Raw genomic sequence first — 18422 nt, 5'->3', positions numbered from 1 at the left:
GGTCCAGCAAGATCTGCAGATAACATCGGTCTCTTCACTTCACATTCTCTCACATCTCAGTACTTGTAGCCTACGCTCCATTTATATAGGAAGTTTCAGCTGTTATTGTGAGGCTTATTTCTTTGTGTGTCTGCCAAAAAAAAATCATGGCTCTATTCTAAGCACACAAAATATTAAAAGTTAAGGTACCAGGCAATCTTTTCTCACTGTTCCCACTATTTGATGAATTCCCAATAAGAAATGGAGAATAAATGCTCTTTTTTCATATTTCAGATTTTTGGTGCAAAAATATTTACAAGAATGACCTACAAAATTCAATATAACCAAAGATGAAAATTTCCAGGCGCTCTTCCGGGAAAATGGCAACTCCCGCTCCCGCACCAGAGTCGCCGCCGGCCGCGGAGCCTGCGCCCGCTGTGGGCCCTGCCACGGAACCCTGCACGCCGCGCCAGCCGCAGCCTGGGCACAATGTTCTCGCTGCCCCGCGGCTTCGAGCCCCCAGCTCTCGAAGACTTGGGGCAGTGGAGTTCGGCCGAGCTGCAGGAGAGGTTGAGGCGCCAGGAGAGACTTTTGCGCAACGAAAACTTCATTTGCAAATTGCCCGACAAAGGTAAAAAGATCTCAGACACCATCGCCAAACTGAAAGCTGCCATTGCAGAACACGAAGAGGTTAGAGCGAGAAGTGAACTGTTTCATCCTGTTAGTGTAGACTGTAAGCTAAGGAAAAAAAGCAGCCACAAGAGTCGATACCGACGTAGACAAGGCCCAGAATTCTGACCTGATGCTTGATACTTCATCATTAGTTCCTGACTGTTCCTCTGTAGACAAATCATTGAGAACAACCTCAGAAACACAAGGACCTGCACATCTCACTCCCAGAGGCAACGAAGAGACTTTGGAGGCTGGCTGCAGTGAACCCAGGTGCAGCTCCCGGCAGCAAAGCCAGGGCACCCTCATCTGAAGTTAACGAACATCTCCCCCAACGCCCTGTTTCAAGTCAAGCGGAAGACATTTCCAGCGGCATTGACAGTCTGTTTCTCACTAAGTTGCAAAAGATCACAATTGCAGACCAGAGCGAGCCCTCAGAAGAAAACACCAGCACTGAGAACGTGCCAGGGCTCCAGAGTGAGACTCCTAAGAGGCCTCATTACATGGAAGTGCTAGAAATGCGAGCCAAAAACCCAGTGCCCCCTCCTCATAAGTTTAAGACCAATGTATTACCTACTCAACAGAGTGACTCACCAAGTCATTGTCAGAGGGGTGAATCTCCTGCTTCCTCAGAAGAGCAGCTACGCAGGACTAGGCAGCATCTTGATGACATCACAGCAGCGCGCCTCTTTCCACTCCACCACCTACCTGCACAGCTGCTCTCCGTAGAAGAGTCACTGGCCCTGCTGAAAGAACAGAAGCAAAATTACGAGGAGATGCAGGCAAAGCTCGCAGCACAGAAACTAGCTGAGAGACTGAATATTAAAATGCAGAGCTACAATCCAGAAGGGGAGTCTTCAGGGAGATACCGAGAAGTGAGGGATGAAGATGATACCCAGTCCTCAGATGAATTCTGAAGATGAGCACCGGGCGAACTCTGAACCTGACTATTGAGCCGCCATTGCCTCATAGCAAACTTCCTGACAAGTATCAAGATCAGTGTCAGACCTTGTTGAGGGACAACAGTTTTTAAAGTTACACAAAGGTAGCTACAAATAAGAACCCAGCTTGTCTTTCCGAAGATGATCTTCATGTGCTTGAACAGTTTCATATTTGACATTGTGTTTGACCGTATTGTATTACAATTTTGCAGTATGTTGTGCATTGGTCTGATACTTTAGTGTGAGTAGAGCACACTTTTCTTTAAGATAGCTGCTTTCTCCTTATTCTTACTCTTATCAAATAGCATTGCTTATATCCCTTCTGGTGAAATACTTAGTTTTCCCAGGCACCTAAAATCAGTTAGGAAGACCTGGTTCCCTTTCTTGAGAAATGAAGGGAGCAATCTAGAGAATGGTACGCATGCTTGCATGGAGTTTCTGAGATGCTGGTGTGAAATACTGTGGAAGACGCTCAGATTTTACAACAATGTTTATTTGCTGCTCCTGTCTTCTTTTGGGGTGACCTCCTGTCTTCTTTTGGGGTGACTGCTATCTTCCTGTGATGAAGATAGAGCACCTTGAGGAGGTGCTGGATGGGGAGGGTCTTCTGAGCTGGTATGAGGAGCTGCTCTTGGCTTCCCCCAGCGCCTTGCTGTCTTTGATGATAGGTCCATGTACAGGGCGCTCATGTTTGGTCAGGAAACGTGTTTTTCTGAGAGTTGTGGTTGAATTGTCGTATATTGCTTTTTTCCTTTTTATACCCAAAGAGGTGTTTATAGGCTGCAGAAACCTCAGTTTCTTGTATGTACACATTTGTGTTGTTTAGAATGATCATATGATCATCTCCAGCAAAGATAACAATATGTTATCAAAAAACCTTTGTCTATTATGTGGAACCTGTAAAGGAGAAATAAAATACCAATCAGAGCAAAAAAAAATTTCCAAACATATCAAATTAAAAATTTGATTAGAACATCTAATCTGTTCATACTTCATGCTCTTCCATAGCCTTCCCAGTGGCATCCATTGTTTTGAGTGCTGCAAGTCTTTAACATCTTATTACTAATTCTTAAGCACTGGAGTAACATCAGGCTTACAAAATCTTGATTAGATTACAGTTAAATATTTGCTGTGGATATGATTAAATATTAACATTTAAGTTCATAGTTATAAGAAGTAATCAGAATGTTCAAATTAAATCATATTCAAAGTAAGGATGTTTTTCCAGATTTAAAAAAATATTGTAATTTGAGCATGGTTTTTCTTGCTAGAAAACAGTGACAGCAAAAACAATCAAGAATAATGTAAACTTATGAAAGCCAAGATGGAGAAAGAGGTGAAGATGGAGGAGACGGTTTAACATAGATTGGGGCTACAGGATAGGCCCTCCAATGGGAACTATGGAAAGAGCTAAAACAGATTACTCCCAACCTACTTTTTCCATTTAGATTTCAGAGCACTGGTGACCATTATTACCATATTACAGCTGACCTAAACTTTTATATTTCTTCTTTGGGGAGACAAACACAAATGCCAGCATTTGTGAGTCCTTAAATACAATGGACACATTATTAGTGGGTTTTCTCAAGATGAAAGTAAAAGTCCCAAACCCTACCATGTGTCCCATAGAATCCAGATAGCTTTCTCTTATCTTACTTGAATGATCAATATCTCCTTATAGCTACTGATAGTCTAAAAGACATCTGAAGATAAAGTTTCTCCAACACAAAAGAAAGATAAAGTATAGTACTTGCATATAAAAGAGAAGACTAAAGAAAGCAGAGAAGAAAACTTCAAAACATCAAATGATATCATATACATTCAAATAAATAACAAATGAGTGGTGAAAGGAAAGATTTTTTTAATTTATATTATAATATTGTAACAGATATAAACATGTATCACTTAAGACCTAAAATCTCTATCATTGACCATGCCTGTGCATATGCCTTCCTAAGCCCCTGTAAGAGGAGAAAGTCCCTGTCTGACAAATAAGAAAATAGGTGAATGAATTAGGTGAGGACATAAATCGAGCCTTTAAAATAACAAAGATTTTGTTAACAATGGTCAAATAAGAATTTAAATGAAGATTCATTATAGGTGGAAAAAACTGATATGGGTAAAAGAGGAAAAACACAGAGGATGTATCCATGAAGGACTCCTACGTTGATAAATATACAGTTTGGATTCATGTGGTAGTGTGTTTCAACTCTAAACATGTTGAGTATTAGAAATAAGAATTTGGGGTTTTTGTGGGTCCATTGGCCAACATTTCTGGCAGTTATGGACAGATGGGCCATATAAAGAAGCAACATGTGGACCATGGAGACAATTTGTGGGCCATGGAGCAGAGGGGCAGAGTAGGAAACAAGAGCCAGGGGGCAGAGTGTGGACCAAGAGACACAATAGCAACTTATGATCCTCAGAGGAAGAGAGTGGTAGCAGAAAATTCTCTAACCCTGGGAAGCATGACTGATTTCTTTCTACTTTTGATATTTCTGGCCTTGACCCGTGCTTTTTTTTCTCTCACTTTCTCTTTTCCCACTCTCTGTTTAAAATGAAACTTTCATATGTAGCTTACATTGTCTTCTGGGATGCTATTCTGAAACAGTCTAATTTCCTGTGTATCAACAAGTGAGGGATATTTGCCTGTGACCACTTCTCCATTTTATTGAAGGAAGGCAAGTTGGGTCCTAGAGAGCAGTTAACAGAAAATGTTTCCTGGGAGGTGCCAATTCCAGGGTCACAAAACTCACGGCTGAAAATAATACAACCACAAAACTGGTCTAAGCTAGTTTCAATGACAAATAAATATTCCATGAATGTGGCACCAAGGCTACATGTGCAACAGTTTCTCACTTGACTGTCAAGCATTTGGGTCTTTCTGATCTAGGACAGACATTTTTATAGCTTTTTCTATTTAGCATTGGGCATCTGAATGGCACATAATACAGAAAAAAGAGACTTTGGGCTATAAATTGTGATTTTTCTGAGTGAAAGCTGCATAATAATGAATATCAAAAGGTTCTTTATTCATATTTTCATTTTTTCTTCCTTGCCCTATAAAAAATATTCAGGGACTGCATTAGATGTCAATGACAAAGTAATAGAAAATGCCGGCACGTGAAGATTTCTTTTCAATAAATGAATCTAATTTCTAGTCATTTTGACTCAAGTCTAGCATGAAGACAGGTCTGGGCAGGTACACTTTCTAATGTTCCCAAGTTACCCACAAGAATCTTTAAGGGCTAAGTGTATCCCTGGGAGAAAGTTACCATGCCAGTTATCTTGCCCAGTTTTGTCACTCAGATGTCTTCAGTGACCGAGGTAAAGCACCATAGCCTTGTCAACTTTTGGAAAACAATAGAAAGCACTTGTTTCCTCCTTGTGCAGGGAACTTTGCTGTGGGTTCCTTTCCAGAATGTGAGAGCTGGAATCTGGAATTAGGACAAGCACATCAGTTCTCCGAGATGTGCATAGAAAAGGAAAACCTGACAACAATCTCATGCATCCAGACCTCACTAGTCTATGCTGGCCAACCAGAATACACACATGTTGTCAGGGAAGTGATGAAAGTAAAGGAAATAATCATCACAGATCCTCTCACTGAGATGTCTTAGGCAGTATACACCCTATATTTTAATACCCAATGAAAACAACTGTATATATGCAGTCTTCTTTGATAAGAACTTGGGATGAGAAGTAAAATTTATCTTTAAATTCAAGGGAAATAGATATTGAATCATTGGAAATTCTGGCCTAAAAGAAACTAGGAAAAATACTAAAAATGTTAGATGCACTATTGTTGCAGGGAGGAGGGGTCTGCTTGTTCGTCCCAGCTGTTCGGTTACCTTAGCCCTGAAATAACCACACAGAAGCTATCTTAATTAAATCACAGCTTGGCCTATTAGCTCTAGCTTCTTATTGGTTAACTCTTACATCTTAACTTAACCCATTTCTATTAATCTGTGCATCACCACAAAGTCGTGGTCTACCAGCAAAGTTCCAGCACGTCTATCTCTGGGGCGAATTCATGGCGTCTTCCTGATTCTGCCCTCCTCTCTCCCAGCATTCAGCCCAGTCCTCCATGCCTACCTAAGTTCTCCCCTATCAACAGACCAAAGCAGTTTCTTTATTCATTAATGGCATCGCAGCACACAGAGGGGACTCTCACATCACACTATAAAACCAGATCTTTCCTGTTGTGAGATACTTTTAAGCCATCTTAGATACAAAAGATTCATCCTTCTTTTTGTTTTGTTGTTGTTCAACATATGTGCATTGACACTGCTGACATATGCAGATGGGAACAGACTGCTCTCTACCATTGGAAGTAGTCAAACCATTCTGTATCACAGTGAGGCAACTGTAAAGTAGCAAATAGGTATTTTTCTTCACACAATACATGAAAAAGCTCATTTACTAAAATAGACAAATTTTACGCTTGAGAGCCACTTAGAGACTGGCTCTCATTTTCCCAAATTCTCATGCTCAGTTTCTGCATTACCACTCCACTACAGACAAAGAACAACAGATTAAAATACAAAACAGGACATTAATATCAACAAAAGATACCTAGGTAACAATGTGTGACAATTGTCATAGCATATCATGTAATTCATGTTCACATTTAATTATATATTATACTGAAGTGAAATTTCACCTGGGCTCCCTTGCACTGATTTTAAGTATATCATTTAATGAGATTTGAAAAGTGCATAAATCCAGGCAACTAGCACCATGATCGAAATAATTGGTTATTTTCATAATGGCAACCATCATTTTGAATGCTATCACCTTACATTATTTTAGCTCGTTATTTAATGTTAGAAAAAGAGGTTCTGCTATCTGTTCTTTTCTGTCCAGCTTCTTTCAATAAGTATAACTTCCTTGAGTTTACTCATGACATACAAAGCTTCTGTAGTACATTCATTTCTATGCTGCCTGATTTATTGTGTGACCATTGCTAGGGTGCACTTATTCAACTTCTTATTCATGGGCACCTGTGCTCTTTCCATTGCCTGAAAATGAAAGAAGTATATAAAACTAACTTTAAAAGTTAGGGAAAGAATAGCAAACCATTTAAAATTTCTGAACAGAATAAAATTAAAAGTGATAATATGTTTATGGAATTGAAAAATACCACAAAAGTTAAATTTGAGAAAAGTTCATTCTTTGAAAATTAATGGGTTATACTTTATTGAGTACTTAGCCAAAGGTGTGCAAGAGATGCCTCAAACATTACAGGCTATTTTCAATGACATTGGTTAATTTAAATAATCTGATATTAAGAACCAATTGCTGAAGATACTTACTATATTGTATCGTCTACCCTGGAGAAACCTAGATAATGCCCAATTAGAAGCTTCACCCTCACTAACTAGCATTGATAATGCTGGAGAGTATTATTATATATGCTTCGGAAGTAGGAACATCACCCAGTTACAAGTGCTGCATCCTACAACAGTAAGCTGTCTACAAGTTGTAATTACAAGTGTAATAACAGCCAGTTGGAGTAACCAACCACTTTTTAATATTAGACTTACAGCCAACTCAATGAAATGGAACCCAGACTTGTAACTGTTAATGTGGCCAAGAACCTGAGATTAGACATGTCATGGACTTGGGGAAATACTAATGTTCTGTTGAAGGAACATAGAAATAAAATTACTCCTATATTTCTCTATTACTGATAGATAATTTCATCATTCAGACTTCATCAGAGAATCTTCTTCTTCCTATTGTAAGAATATACAGATGATGTTGATGGCGTGATCACAACTGGACACTGTAAAGATAGTGAACAACCTTAGATCCCTGGGCTCTGAAGCAATGATGTCTCTGTAAAATTGCTCCCTCAAGGCTCAGGCATCTATGTAGAAGAAGAGGTGAAACGACTGCAAGACCCAGAGGTTGTGGATGACTCCAAGGAAATAGCATCTTCCAGACACAACAGGGCTCATGCGCATATGAACATACAGGGATTGTCACAGCATGCAAAAGGCCCATGCCAGTATAACCCAGACAACATCCCATATAGAAAATAGGCACAAAGTCCCACATGTAACCAAGAAGTTATCTGCAATTGACACCTTCTGAGGCAGGGAATTTTTTTTTCCTAATGTAGTAATACTTGGAATATCGATGACATTCTAGGGTAGATCTCATGCTCAGGAGTTGATGACCAACACAAAAACAGACTTTTGCTATTTTTTTTTTTTTAGTGTGCTCCTTTTTGTTTTGGCTTAATATCAAATATTTAATTGTATTTTTTAAGACACACACACACACAGACAGAGACAGACAGACAGAGAGAGGCAGAGAAATATCGAAAGTCTGTAGTTGGATGGGGAGGATCTTGGTAGCCTTGGAAAAAAGTAAATAATATGACAAAATACTGTGTAAAAACTTAAAAATTAATTTCTAAAAAGTTAAATGGCAAATATTCCAGGAAAAATAATTTAACAAAAACATATATTAACTATATACTGTGTCTCATTTACTTTTAAACAAATGGTTATGAGACACCCTATTCATGCATGTTTGAGTGTGTGTACATGTGTGTGGTCTATGTAGACACTGACATATGAATACATATACAGTGTGTGAGTGTATGTGCACACAAGTGGCCCAGGGGTTTATTTGAGGTGTCTTCTTTTCTTACTGTCTAGCTCACCTTTTATTTTTTAAAACAGAGTCTCACACTGAATCTAGTGCTCATCAATCTGGCTAGACTTAGAGATCAGTGAGCTCCAAGGATTCTCTCTTTGCCCCAAGACAAATAATTATTATAATAAAGTCAAGGTGAGAAGCAGTTTAAACAATTTGATGCACTTCCCTTTATTCTGTATTGCTATAGGAGGAAATTTACAGAGAATATAATTGATTTATTAAATTTTGTGATTTTATTTTGTGTATATTTTATTTAATAAAAAAATCAATAAAAAGGAAGTACATAGTTTGCCATAGCATGAAATATTCCTTTGGAAATAATTAACAGAGAAAGCTTGGTTCCTTTGGTTGGAACTGTTTAATTTGTGGCACTATCTTCTGCAATGAAATAAGACAAATGAGGTCTCTCTCCATTCCATTTTGAGATACAGCATGTATTCTTAAAAATGTTTAGGAAAGAAAAAAAATCTCGGTCTTTCCCGGGTTTTATTTGAAAGTTATGTGGCACATAAAGTAGCCAAAATACATTTGCAAGCTGATCGCACAAGGTAGGTCAGGCTTCAGACCCTGGCTGCCTTGATGGCATCTCTTTAATTAACAAAGCAGGGGCCTGATGCTGAGAGCCTTCAGTAGCCCTGCAGTTAATGGTCTGTTAGCATTTCATTTTAAAGGCCTGGGGATAGAGGCCATAACCTGTGAGAGGGTCCTTGGAAAACAGATTAGAAATTACCAAATGATTAGGCTCCTTAAAAATTGCTCTGTGTACAGCAGCAAAAAAATTGCAAAAACAGCTAAAGGTCTTAATTTACACCATGTTTGGTTAGAAGGGCTGTGCTGATGCCAATGCTATGATTTCTTTCTCTCTGATATAGCCGGTACTCAAAATTTTTAAAAAGCCTTTAAAAGAAATCAGCTTTAGTGACACATAGCCATTTCCATACTTAGTAATGTGCACTTTCTCCTGAATTAGTCAAATAACTTTTTATTGTATGTTTACTGTTCTTTACCCTTTTCTTGTAATTTTAAAATATTTTTTAAAAAAAGAAAAAAACATAGCATTGATATTATGGGATCCCAATAGCTAAGCAGCTCTCCTCAGTGGAAAGCTTACAAACACCGGGAATGTTTCAAGTCCTTGAGAAATTCTTCTCTAACTGCTTTTGTATGTTTGTTAAAAAGTGGAAGTCCCCATTCTCTAAAGTTTGATTTTTTTTCTTTTTATAACAAAAGCCAGATGAGAGCAATGTTCCTGTGGCAGAACCTATATCACTTATTAGAGTAGAGAATGTGCCAACACGTAGTCTTAAGCTGCCACGGAAACAACACCTATCTTCAGTGGCCACCACATCCATGTCTGGATCTTCCCAAGTCTTTGAGTTTGTTATATTACATGCCAACATAAGAGCCTAAAAAGAATTTCCATGAATCTTCTGTTCTTTCTTTCTTTCTTTCTTTCTTTCTTTCTTTCTTTCTTTCTTTCTTCTTTCTCTCTCTCTCTCTTCCTTCCTTCCTTTCTTGTAAGATATATCCCATAGAAGAAAACTTTTTTTCATAATATTTGGGTCCATCATAACCATATGATGAAATTGGAGATGTTGCCCATTCAAATAGAATTTGACCTAGGGACCTTAAAACGGAAAGTGAGTTCTTAGGTGCTAGAAGTGATTTGCATTTTTTCTTCCTACTTAAGTAATCAGTTCTCCCCCCAAAGTTATTGATGAACTTGATAATTCATTATAATTTCTTTTTTAATCATTTAAGTTTATTAAATTTTTCAAAGAATATATTTGATCACGTTCTTTCCCTTTACCCATCCAATACCTTTCAGGTCCTCCCCCACCTCTCTACTTGCTAAACCTTAAGTTCTTTCATTCCTATTGTCAAAAAAATCCCTAAAACAAAAATAAACAGGAACTAAAAATATTTTTTTAAAAAAACATTAAAGAAAAAATCAAAAAAGACAAAAATACGAAAACAAAATAAAGCAAAATGTACATAAGAAAAAATGGAGTTCGTTATGTTGGCCAGCTACTCCCAGATGTGGTCTTCCCGAGAGTGTAGTTGATACACCCAGTGACACTCCATTGCACAGAACTGATTTTCCCCATTTGTAGCAGGTATCAATCATAATTGGCTTCTTAATTATGGGTGTTCACTTCTCTTTCTCAGTGCTGTGATTTAGTCTGCTTGGGGCTTCTGTGGACCTCATGTATGCTGTCACAGTCTCTGTGTGTTTAGATGTGTACTAATTGTATCTCAAAAATACTGTTCCTATGACAACACCTACCACATCTACTTCTTATAGTTGATCCTCTTCTTCATAGATCCCAAAGCCTTGAGAAGGGTTTGAGAAAGATATCCTCTATAAGGTTGAATATTTCAGTCTTTTACTTTTGTCCAATTATGGGGTTGTTGTTCTATATGTTAATTAATATGTAAAAAGAAGTTCCTTGATGAAGGTCTATCTTTGGGTATAGCTATGTATTTTTAGGAGTCACTGCAGTGCTATATCCTCTTGGAATAATACTAGTAGGCTCTGTGAGATCTGTAGTCTTTAGCAGTGTCAAGCGCTTGCATTGCTCATGGTTGTTTCCTTCATGGCACACTTTAATGATTAGTGGTCTTTCACACACTCAGCAGATCTCATTATACCCTGGATGATCCAATAGAAACAAAATCTTATCTTAATTACATTTTCTTCCATATTTGCTTTTGTCAAGAAACACAATGACTATTAAGACAGAAATGCCTAAACATTGGGTGAAAGGTGTATCACCTGACTGCCTTTCTCTAAATATACTTTTTCCTGCCGCTGTGTCCACGATACAACCTGAATACTGCATGGTATCTGAGAACTATGAAAGCAACACAAATTGTAGGTATCATCTGAAATGTTGAGGTATTTTGTAACTGTTATTTTGGCTTGATTGTGGTTCTCATGTGTTGATTTTGTAGATGGCAATGAGTTGTCTTGATGTCAAAAAGACAGAAATACAGCAAATATTATTCATAGTCCTGATAATAAAAAAAATAAATTCTGCAAAGGGACTTTTCCTATAGGGCTTTTTGCACAAACCAATTTCTATACATCTAATTTTTATACTCTAAAATGGGAGTGCCATCTGCCCTCTGCCTCACTGGACTGGTTCTTTTTTTTTTTTTTTTTGGTTTTTCTAGACAGGGTTTCTCTGTAGCTTTGGTGCCTGTCCTGGAACTAGCTCTTGTAGACCAGGCTGGTCTCGAACTCACAGAGATCTCCCTGCCTCTGCCTCCCAAGTGCTGGGATTAAAGGCGTGCGCCACCACCGCCCGGCACTAGACTGGTTCTTTGAATTTCCTTGAATCCAGTGTTTGCTTTGGTCAATCAGGCAGCCTAATGAGTTAGGTCCTCAAACTTGGGCTGTGGGAAGCAGAGATATTGAAAATTGACCTTGAAGATGAATGAAAAATGAGTGGCAAGGGTCTTCAACAGGAAGAGGTAACACTGTAAGAGGAATGATTTCTCTCTCTTACGCTGTGAGATAAAGGACGTGAGCTATGACTTAAAGCCCGTGAAGGGAAACTGTATCATTGAACATCAACACAATGGTGGGAGAGAAAGCATTAGGAAGGGAAAAAAAAAACACACACAGCAAGGGATGCATATTTACATATTTTAATGAAAACAAATTATCTCTCCTGAAAGTAATTAATTGTGAAATTATTTAATTATGTGGCAGTAGGATGGAGGAAATAGTGTTTGAGTCTTTTTTTTCAGTAAATTCCAGTTTTAAGTAAACAATTTTTTCAGTCTAGAGTCTTTATTAAGTAATTCTTTACTGAAATTTCAAGATGTCAAGGAATGTTTTCCCCACTAGTGCTGCACCAAAATGCAGCAATTATGCAATTAAAAGAAATTACTCTTGTGGATTTCACTTTTGAGATCAACGTTCGGTATGTGATAGAGAAAGGTGATACAATGGCAGTCCTGGGAAACAGAGGCTTCACTCTGGGCTGCTTATTCAAGTAAGAATGTTCATTGACTGCCTCGTCAGCTTCTCTGCATGCCTGGAGAAAATAAACATAGCAATATTGAATCTGATAGAAGGAAACCTACAAATTATCTAATCCAGTTCCCCACACAATGCAGAAAGTCTTCCCACACAATGTCAACAGAGGATTGATACCAATCCCTACTAACAAAATACCTGACTCAGAATTTGCCACCCCCATGCTATTTTTGTAGAACTCAATTCACGTATTTCCCTTCACTTTTTGACTGTCAGATGAATTTCTGTCTTTTTTGCCTCACAGGTTATATCTAATGACTCCTCCACTGCCAGTTCTTCAGATGCTTGCATAAGCTCATTATTTTATACACCCCTATGTCTTTGTGTATATATATGTGGCAATTCTACATGCATGTGAATATACACTGGATCATACACACGCATGTAGCAACCAAACAGGACAGAAGATCAGGGGCCTTGTTTTTTGTTCTTTTTGTTTGTTTGTTTTATCTTTTATTGCCTTGAAATAAGTTCTCTCACTAAACTAGAATTTCACTGTCACAGCTAGGTTGGGTAGCTAGTAAATACTCTACTCCTCAGTGCTGCAATTACAGACACATGTATCAATTTCAAGCTTTTTATGCGGAGGCTGGAGATTTGAACTCAGCTTCTCATGGTTGCAGAGAAAGAGTGCCTCTCCAGTTGACTGGTCTCAATCGATTCCTCACATATGTTCTCTGAATCACAATCAGCATTTTGAAAATATATGTATCTAGGTCCTCTGTGACCTAAGACGAGAAGATGGTGAATAGGTTTAGGACACAGCTATCTCTTGCTTCCAAGAAGCTAGATGCAGCCTGCTTCTATATCACACATCAATGTGGCCTCACTTCCCTACCCAATAAAAGAAAAAAAAAAACACTCGCACATATCTCAGAGGCACCAAAGTCACATATGCCCTGCTTTTTTATTTTTTACCACATTTGTGTGTGTGTGTGTGTGTGTGTGTGTGTGTGTAGGATAGGCTATTTATTAACTAAACCTACTTTCTGATAGAGCAGAATATCTGCCTCCCACATAAACCTTTCTGAGAAGGCAACCTAAGTTTGTTTGCTTTGCACCTCTACACACTGCTGGTTGGTGCTTTGCTTTGGACCCCTATACATTGCTTATCACCGAATCAATAAAGCTCTTGGCTAAAGGAAAATCAACTCCATGCTTTTCTCAATCTCCCTTTTCTCATCTCCAAGCTCAGACCATTTCTATTATTCCCAAGTATCTTACATGCATCCCAATTTACCTACCAGCTTTGAAGCCCTGGCTCTGCTTTTTTAAAAGAGGAATATTCCAAATCTGATGATATTCTTCAAAGGTAAATGCCAAAAACCCATCAGATCTGTTCATTGAGTGCTAAACAATCAGGTCTTATCTTTCCCATGCTTCTGAAGCACCATGGAGACTCAATAAAGTACACCAATACGGAAAGAAACATCACAGCAGAAAGACTGATCTCACTGTGTAAATGATATGATTACAGACCAAGTGCTCTGTGTATTAGTGTCCTCTTTCATATGATGAGAGTAACTAGAATACCTGCCATGTAAAACTGCCATGGGCATTAAGCAAGTTCACATTCTCAAGTTGTCATGGCACTGTTCACCACTATGCTTGCTGAGGTTTAATTAAATAGAAAACTTGAAGAAAAGCTTAGTGTCAAAAGTTTGCTTTCATCCATTTTGTTATGGATATTCTTGATTGCCAACTGAATACATCTTGGAAAAGAGAAACTCATTTGAACTTCACTCATTAGCCTGGTCTGGAATCATTTCTGTTAGTGTATTTTCTTGATTGGTAATGGGTATAAGAAGAGTACCTCCTTGGTCTCTACCTTGGGTTCTTCACTCATTAGACTGGTCAGGCATCATTTTTGTTAGTGTATTTTTGTGGTTGATAATGGGTATAAGAAGAGTACCTCCATGGTCTCTACCTTGGGTTCTGCCTTGGCTTCCCAAGCTTAAAATAATCTTCTTTCTCTCAAAGTTGTTTTTGGTCAATGTTTTATATCACCATAAAGCAAACTAGAAGACAGTAGTTTTAGATATTAGATTTCTAACCACTTTGTTTATCAACATGGGCTTTTTGAAAGAAGGGATACTATGGAAAACTCCATATAAGGAATTAAAATTTTCTCTAAGGGTATGACCCAAAATCCCCACCACTAGCAGAAGACGAGGAAACCTTATTCTACACAAACTGTGACTTGATAGGAATAATCTCTGTGGAAACAGAAAACTGAAGAAAAAGAAGTTCCCCATTCAGGTAATGTTCTGAGTACCTTTCCATTTTGTACCATTTTTTTCTTTTAAAGTCTTGTATTTCGCATGTATCTGTGTGGTGTACGCATGTCTATGTATGTTCATGTGTGTGTTTAGCTACATGTGCCCTGGTGTATGCATATGTATGAAGGCCCAAGGCTGGCACTAGTGACTCTTAATTTTTCTACATGCTATTCTTTGTGTCAGGGCATCTCGTTTGTACCAAGAGTCCACATATTTGTCTAATTTAGGTAACCAGCTTGTTGCAGGACTCCCTTGTCTCTGGATTCTAAGAACTGGAAATAAAGGTAAGTGTCTAGGTTCACCCAACACTTTCATGGTACCAGGGACCCGAAATCTGATCATAAAACTTTTTCAGCAAATGTCATACCTGCTGAAAACATTTTTCATGTCCCAAAGAACACACCTTAAATCAATAAACTGTGGTAGAGAAGGGGAAGTTGCCCATGAGCATGTCATTCCTGCAGCTACATTTCTTCTTTGTCACTGATCCATTAACTAAAATGATGTTTAGAGTAACACAGTTTTACCACTATCAATGTCACATTCTTATGGTGTCCAAACACCGTGTGAGTTTGTCTACTGTGTCTGTAATAAAAACACAGCTTAGCTAAACTGTCCACTGAATGAATGACTGGTAACACTCTCAAGAAACAAAGGAAAACTCCCCAACTTGTATACTTCTTTTGGCTCCAGAGAATCAAATCTTTGCTAGAAACTTTGAGGTCTTTCACCTTTTTAGAGGAATGTATCAATCATTTATGTTTCTATAAAATAAAGATTAATAAATGACCTTGTAAAAAAATCCATCAGATTTGTATTGGGAGTGCAGGGACCTTGTATTGGCCCTTGGACTAAAGTAATATGTGTTCTGATTATAAAAATGTCTTGGGTAGTTTTACTGTGTTTTGTTATTGTGGCTGTGACTGCTTTGCTCTTTTTCAGAGGCTCATTGCTACTCTGTAGAAATATTGCCTATTTGCAAATGTTGATTTTTGTCTCTGTAATTTCTTCTATAATATTTTATTCCTAAAAGTATTTTAGCTTTTAAATATGTCTATGATGTCTATGAATCCGAAAAAAAATGTACTTCTTTTCTAATTTGAGTGCCAAATGTTTTGTGACTGGAACTTCTAATGCCATGTTGAATAGAGGTGGGAAATATGAGCAACTCTGTCTTGTCCAAGGTCTCGTAGAAACCTTCCTTCTCTCTCCCAATTCTTTAAACTTTTAGATATGGGTTTGTCATATGTGACCTTGTGCTTCTGTATCTAATTTGTATATTGTTTTGTTCTCAAGGGGCTTGGGAATGTATCAAGTGTTCCTCTGAATCTATTGAAATGACCATATGATTTTTGCCTTTTACTCTGTGCTTGTGCTGTACCATGTTTATTGATTTTCATACAGTGTAGCAGTATTACATCCTCAGGACAAGTCCCACTCCATCATCGTGAATGATCGCTCTAATGTTCTATTCATTTCACTTTCACTGAAAATGCATACTTCTGCTTTTCTGGTTTCGCTGTCACATCTCTGTCCAGTTTTGTTTTGCACCTTATGTGAATAGTGAATATATTCTTCCTCTTCAATTTTTTGAGCTACTTTGAGTATAGTTTATCATGACAATCATGCTAAGTTATCAAGTTCTTTGTTATTAACTTCTTCTCTACCCTTAGAAATTATTGGCATTTAATAGCTTTTGTGGCAGGAAGAGCAAGTTTATTCAGTGGTGTAGCCACTAATTAGGTGACCATGCTCCAGTAAATAATGCTGCACCTATATAGGCAATTTCAATTGAACTCAGTGGGTCATCAAAACAACAAAACAACAGTAATAACAAACATGTAATAAGCAGGAGACATTTAGAAGAAGAGATGAGTGGACATGTGAGTAGAAAAGAGGAGAAAGAGCCGGGCGGTGGTGGCGCACACCTTTAATCTCAGCACTCGGGAGACAGAGGCAGGCAGATCTCTGGGAATTCAGGGCCAGCCTGGTCTACAAGAGCTAGTTCCAGGACATGCACCAAAGCTACAGAGAAACCCTGTCTCGAAAAAAAAAAAAAAACAAAAAAGAAAAGAAAAGAGGAGAAAGAAGAGTAAATGTAATCAAAACACTTTTTATAAGTGTGTGAAATTGTCAAGGAATAATCTGTTTTACATTGGTCCTCTTTATAAAATAGACCTTCTGTTGATAATGAAATAGGGTCCATGTACTTCAGTGTTTACATCTTTGCCATATTTCTTTACAGATGTAATCCTCATTCTTAGAAAATTTTTTAATGTTATTATTTAGTTGAACCACACTGACATTATACATGAAAAAAAAATTTAGTGTGTCTTTACAACTTTCAGTGATGAATCAAGTTGAACAGTCTACTCAAAAAATAGGCAATGTCTTTGTTCCAAGACCAGTGAATGCTAACTATGATTAGAAAAGCAGTCTTTATAGATGTAATTAAGTTAAGGATCTTAAGCAGATCATTTTGGATTATCTTGGTGATCCTTAAATCCAATGACAAATGCCCTTAGAAGTACAAAAGAAGAGGTCAAGTGATCATGAAAACAGAGACCAGAATGACAGAGCAACCAACCAAGGATTACTTGAAGCCACCTGAATTGGCATTTAAAAATTTGCAGGAAAAAGGATGGAGCTAGATAACATTATATTGAGTGAGGCAATCCAGACCCATAAAGACAATTATCACATGTACTCACTCATAAATAGTTTTAAACCATAAAACAAAGAAAATCAGGTTACAAATCCCAATCCCAAAGAACCTAGACAACAATGAGGACCTAAGAGAGAAATACATGGATCTAATCTACATGGGAAGTAGAAAACGACAAGATCTCCTAAGTAAGTTGGGACCATGGGAGAGGGTTGAAGGGGAGGGGAAGAAAAAGAGGGGAGCAGAGAAAAATGTATAGCTCAATAAAATCAATAAAAAAACTAGTGGGGCTGATCTATTGAGAGCTTACCAAGGCCAGCTGGACTATGACTGAAAAAGCATGGGATAAAACCGGACTCTCTGAACAAGGTGGACAATGAGGGATGATGAGAAGCCAAGGACAGTGAAACTGGGTTTTGATCCTACTTCATGTTCTGGCTTTATGGGAGCCTAGCCAGTTTGGATGTTCCCTTCCCAGACATGGATGGAGGGGGGAGGACCTTGGACTTTCCACAGGGCAGGGAACCCTGACTGTTCTTTGGACTGGAGAGGGAGGGGGAGAGAAGTGGGGGGAGGGGGAGAGGAGTGGGAGGACGGAGAGGGAAATGGGAGGCTGGGAGGAGGCAGAATTTTTTTTTCAATAAAAAAAGAAGAAGAAATTAAAAAATGGATTGGTGAGACCCAAGCAATAGTTTCTCCTCCAGAAACTTGAGAAAGCTTGCTTGGCAACCCCTAAACTTGGCCACAAGGACCTCCAAAAGTATAAACTTTGTCCATTTAAGACACTAAATTTGTTGTTGGTTCTTAGAAGCAATAGCTATATTTTAGGAATAGGAACAACTTAAATATTATAGTAAATAATCACATTTGACCTTAAAAACTATCTTTCAATTTAATACTATAATGCCACAATATTTTGGCATATTACATGTAATGCATTAATGCTATTTTTATTTGTGGAAAAGTATGTTTTAATCTAATCAGGATAATTATTTTACCCATTATCATATATTTGAAGTAAAGAGTAAAAATTCACTCTTCTATCTGTTTTAAAATATTCAGTGCAGTGATTGAGGATATGGTTCAACAGGTAAATGTGTTTGATCACAAGTCTGATAACCTGGGGTTCAATGAAATGATGACCAGCTATAGTCTCAGTAATTCTACAG

At 38.0% G+C, this 18422-nt stretch overlaps 1 pseudogene; it reads left to right on the top strand.

The window, feature by feature from the left end:
- The first annotated feature begins 468 nt into the window (after nt 1–468).
- On the top strand, nt 469–1580 carry LOC101992870 (annotated as a pseudogene).
- Nucleotides 1581–18422: the final 16842 nt, after the last annotated feature.

This window comes from Microtus ochrogaster, chromosome 18 (assembly GCF_000317375.1).
Source record: "Microtus ochrogaster isolate Prairie Vole_2 chromosome 18, MicOch1.0, whole genome shotgun sequence".
Taxonomy (NCBI): Eukaryota; Metazoa; Chordata; class Mammalia; order Rodentia; family Cricetidae; genus Microtus; species Microtus ochrogaster.
This window is presented reverse-complemented; position numbering and strand designations above follow the sequence as displayed.